This window comes from Myotis daubentonii, chromosome 2 (assembly GCF_963259705.1).
Source record: "Myotis daubentonii chromosome 2, mMyoDau2.1, whole genome shotgun sequence".
Classification (NCBI taxonomy): Eukaryota; Metazoa; Chordata; class Mammalia; order Chiroptera; family Vespertilionidae; genus Myotis; species Myotis daubentonii.
Window position 1 is genome coordinate 94,092,733 of NC_081841.1, and position 5,484 is coordinate 94,098,216.

General features: G+C 41.7%; 2 pseudogenes; both read left to right on the plus strand.

The window, feature by feature from the left end:
• The first annotated feature begins 231 nt into the window (after positions 1-231).
• On the plus strand, positions 232-881 carry LOC132226615 (ras-related protein Rab-11A-like; annotated as a pseudogene).
• A 1,113-nt stretch (positions 882-1,994) lies between these two features.
• On the plus strand, positions 1,995-2,673 carry LOC132228048 (cofilin-1-like; annotated as a pseudogene).
• The last annotated feature ends 2,811 nt before the right edge of the window (positions 2,674-5,484 follow it).

Consider the following 5,484-nt stretch of genomic DNA (forward strand, 5'->3'; position numbering starts at 1 on the left):
GTGGGCGGCTTGCTGTGCCTGCGAGCTTGCAGAAGGAAAAAGAAGCCACTTTCACTTAGGAATGTCCTCGGTGAAGCAGTAAACAGTATTTTATTAAATCTCAACTCCTGAGATTTAAAATATTCACTGTGAGTTGAAGCTCGGCGCTGGGGTACCCCTACAGTGACACCCCCTGGTCTCACCAATACCACTGCTGCTCCCCTTCACTACTCGGCCACAAATGAGACAAGTATGACTGACTGCCTCTTCAAAGTTGTCCTTATCATAGAGTCGGGTGTTGGAACGAGTTATCTCCTGTCTCTATTTATTCGAAATGAGTTTAATCTTGAAAGCAAGATTGCCATTAGAGTGTAGTTTGCAACAGGAAGCATCCAGGTTGATAGGAAAACAACGGCACAGATATGGGACACAGCAGGGCAAGAGCGATCCCGGGCTATAACGTCAGCATACTACCTTGGAGCTGTAGGTGTCTTACTGGTTTATGACATTGCTAAACATCTCACATATGAAATTGTAAAGTGATAGCTGAAAGAGCTGAGAGATCATGCAGATAGTGACATTGCTATTATACTTGTGGGCCATTGCATCATTTAAGGGCAGTTTCTACAGGTGAAGCAAGAGCTTTTGCAGAAAAGAATGGTTTGTCATTCATTGAGGTATCAGCTCTGGACTCTACAAGTGTAGTAGCAGCTTTTCAGACAGTTCTGACAAGGATATACCACATTGTTTCCCAGAAGCAAATGTCAGATGTGAGAATGACATGTCTCCAATCAACAATGTGGCTCCTATTCATGTTCCACCGACCACGAAAAAATAAGGCAAAGGTGCAGTGCTGTGGGACATATAAGGCGTTTCTCTTCTCCTTTAGAGGGCTGTTATAGTCCATTTCCCAGGTCCGAGATTTACATATATTTCTAATTCTTATGGTCACTTTCGTGTTTTGTTTTTTAAAATATATTTTTATTGATTTCAGAGAGGAAGGGAGAGAAAGAGGGAGAGGGAGATAGAAACGTCAATGATGAGAGAGAATCATTGATCACCTGCCTCCTGCACGCCCCACACTGGGGATCGAGCCCTCAACCTGGGCATGTGCCCTGACCCAGGAATCAACCTGAGACCTCCTGGTTCATAGGTTGACATTCACTGAGCCAAGCAGGCTGGGTACTTTTGTGTTTTATTACTTCCTCATACTTCACGAACTTTCCATGTTTTAAGTCTTTAGGTTTTAGCTTTATAGAATCATCCACTTGTCCCGCATGACTGCAGCTTTTTTCATGCTGTGGCTGCACCAGCCTTAGTTTGATGAACTGAATGTTTGTTTCCTTTTCATCATGCAAACCTGTCACTGTAAGACATGAGAACTGGATCGCTTGAAGCTCACACCTGCTGATCATTTTGCCAGAGAGCCCCTTATAATTCAGAGTCTTTGCTCAGTGCAGTGCCTATTTCCACAAATCTAAGAATTGCCCTATAAAGAGCAGGATCTTGAGAGCTTGAGAATTTTCCATTGTTCTGGAATCACTTTCTAAAACGACTTAGTAGGGTTATGTAGTTCAGTAACTTTTGTAAGCATCAAGGTTGATTTGAGAGGGCATTTTTTCTGGACAAGAATTAATAAATGTAAAGACTGCTCAAAGCATGTTTTCTGTGACAAAAAGGAAAATGAATATCAAAATAAGGTGGTGGTCGTGGCAAGCACTTGTGTGGTCGTGTGAGTCGCAGATTGTACCAGCCACTGTCTACATGGAACACACTTTTTACTTGAAAGAACAATTGATAGCCTATGGCTATGAAACATTGGTATCTGGCAGATATTTTTTTCAAAAATGAGTGAGCCAGTCACTTCAACAAAAAAAATTAATAGTACTTTTTGGCCAAGAACAAAATTTGAGCTTCAAGAGGAAATTTGAATTTTGGAAAATTTGCATCTACCTTTGTGACATTGACAGTTTCCCAGCACCTATTTTTTTTCTAATAAGATCAATAGCGTCAGTCGGATCCCGGCAGCAGCTGCAGCGGCGCTCATCTTTCCAGGCTCTTCTTGCTATCTCCTTTAGCTTTCGGAAACATGGCCTCTGGTGTGGCTGTCTCTGATGGAGTCATCAAAGTGTTCAATGACATGAAGGTACGTAAGTCCTCAACACCAGAGGAGGTGAAGAAGCGCAAGAAGGCGGTGCTCTTCTGCCTGAGTGAAGACAAGAAGAACATCATTCTGGAAGAGGGCAAGGAGATCCTGGTAGGTGATGTGGGCCAGACAGTAGACGACCCTACGCCACCTTCGTCAAGATGCTGCCTGACAAAGGCTGCCATTATGCCCTGTATGACCCAACCTATGAGACCAAGGAGAGCAAGAAGGAGGACCTGGTGTTTATCTTCTGGGCTCCTGAGTCTGCACCTCTTAAGAGCAAAATGATCTATGCCAGCTCCAAGGATGCCATCAAGAAGAAGCTTACGGGGATCAAGCATGAATTACAAGCAAACTGCTACGAGGAGGTCAAGGACGGCTGCACTCTGGCAGAGAAGCTGGGGGGCAGTGCTGTCATCTCCCTGGAGGGCAAGCCTTTGTGAACCCCCTCCAGCCCCCTGCCTGGAGCATCTGGCAGCCCCAGACCTGCCTGTGGGGGGGTTTCAGGCTGCCCCCCTTCTGCCAGACCGGAGGGGCTGGAGGGATCCCAGCAGGAGGAGGGCAATCCCTTCACCCAGTTGCCAAACAGCCCCCCACCCCCTGGACCTTCCTTCTCCCTCCACCCCTGACGGTCCTGGCCTTCCCAAACAGCTTTTGATCTTCTGATTCCTCTTGGGTTGAAGCAGACCAAGTCCTGCCTACCCCAGGCACCCCAGTTTTGGAGAAGGCCTGTATTTTTTTTAATGATACCCATACTTGCAACCTGTTCCCCCCCTTTCCCATGCTGCCAACTTCTAACCACAATAGTGACTGTGCTTGTCTGTTTAGTTCTGTGTATAAATGGAATGTTGTGAAGATAACCCCTCCCCGTGCTGCCTGGTTCCCCTCCCCTTTTCCACCTGGTCTCAGCCACTCGTGGAAGCAGGACCAGTAAGGGACCCTTAATTTAAAAAAAAAAAAAAAAAAGGAAGAAAAACAACAACAACAACCAAAAAAAGATCAATAGCAACAAATATAATTTCTTTTTATGTTGCATAATGAAATGTTTCAACATTGAAAAGACCTGCATAAACATTTTCCAAATAAATGTATAATGTTATAAAAATCTCACATGGGTAAAAGATCCATTCAAAGTTTAAGATAAATTAATGTATTTAAATGTCACAGAATAGGAAAAGTTCATTAATATGGTTTCAGATTCCACATAACTAACTTTAAGGAAACACTTTTTTGTTATTTTGCTGTAGTATCACAGAAGACTATGCACAATTATTTTTTAAAGCTATTAAAATATTTGTCCCTTTTCCAACTACATATCTGTGTAAGACTGCAATTCATCATATACTTCAACCAAAACAACATATTTAACAGACTGAATGTAAAAGCAGAAATAAAAATTGAGCTGTCTACTATTAAGACATTGAAAAGATTTGTAGAAAAATAAAGCAGTGGTTCTCAGTCAGGTGATGTCCTCACCCACCCAAGGTGGTGTCAGGGAAAGTTTTGGTCATAACTGGAAGGAGGGAGCGCTCCCAGCATCTTGTGGGTAGAGCTCAGAGATGCTGCAAACACCCTGCAGTGCACAGGACAGCCCCCAACAAAGAATTACCTGGTCCAAGATTTCAGTAGTGCCAAGGATAGGAAACCCTGATATCGAATAATGCCACTCTCACAATGTTTTTTTTTGTTTCAAAAATATTGGTATTAGCATGTAATGGGCTTGTTATTGTTATTTTAAGTGACTTGGTATTTTTTTATTTCATAGTTTTAATTTATAATTTAGTAACTATCAATAGATGTAATCCACATAAACAAAGGCTCTTTTCCACCATAGCTAAGATTTTGAAACAGCTTAAGTGCCCATCAATAGATGAGTGGATTAAAAAACTGTGGTACATCTACACAATGGAATACTACTCGGCAGTAAAAAAGAAGGAACTCTTACCATTTGCAACAGCATGGATGGAACTGGAGAGTATTATGCTAAGTGAAATAAGCCAGTCAGAGAAAGATAAATACCACATGATCTCACTCATTTGTGGAATATAATGAACAACATAAACTGATGAACAAAACCAGAGCCAGAGACAGAGAAGCATCAATCAGACTGTCAAACCTCAGAGGGAAGGTAGGGGAGGGTGGGGGTAAGGAGGAGAGATCAACCAAAGGACTTATATGCTAGCATATAGCCTAACTAATGGACACTGACAACAGGGGGTGAGGGCATGAGTTGGAGGGGATGGGTAATGTGGGATAAGAACACATATGTAATAACTTAATCAATAAAAAAGGCTCTTTGTTGTCCACAATGATTTCTAAGATTATAAAGGGCTTCTGAGACCAAAAAGTTTTAAAATTTCTGATATAAACAATAGGATATATACTCGTAGACTGCAAAACTAAATTTGTTGAGCAGCCCTACACGTTAGCCACACGAAAGATAAGAAAAGTTCATGGCAGGTATGCCAAGGACACGTAGTTTCTTCTCAAGAAAGGAAGGTATCTAAAGGGGGCAGAGTAAAGAGATTAGTGTATGGTGTCAACAATGCCAATTTAAGCTTTTTATGTGTCAGGTTTCCAATCACTGCTAGAAATGCAACTGTGACTAAAATGCAGTCATTATTCCCCCAAAAGCTTACTGTCTAAAAGGGAAGAAAGACATAACTGAAATTTTAATTGAAATGTGGGTAGGGAGAGAAATATAAGCATGGGGTGTATGAGGTCAGTGGGGATGAACCTTAGGTTAGAGTGGTGGGATTTGGGAGGAGGTCAAGACAGGGAGGGCTCCCTGGAGGAAGTGACCTCTGAGTTGTCTTGAAGAATGAGTAGAAATTTGGTTACTGAGCGTGGAGGGACACTGCAAGAGAAGGTGGTGTTCCAGGCAGTGGGAACCACATAAGCAAATGTTCAGAGTTATGATATAGAATGATAGATTAGGAGAAGATATGAAAGGGTATGGAGAAAATAAAAAATATACAAAGATAAAAGCATCAGAAAATAAATTTAGTGCCCCCAGTAAAATTAAGATGTTTTAAAATAAAAAATAACAGGTCTGATAACATCAAGTTATATTTTTAGAAGGCTGCTTCCTATTTAGGTATACTATACAAAGTACCTGTTTGGGAAACAAGAATAAGACTTTGTGCTCTCTTCCTGAAAGCAGCCAGAACCTCTGAAAATGGTTCCCTATTCACTTGACTCAGAAAACTCCACAAAATCATGCAAATCAAGAGGTTCAAATCTTCATGTTCACTTTAAGAACACCCCGGCCCAGGAATTCACTTCACATTTTTCATAAAGGACTTATATGGTTAGTTCATGCAAAGACATGTGATATTATTTTTCCCCACCAAAAAACT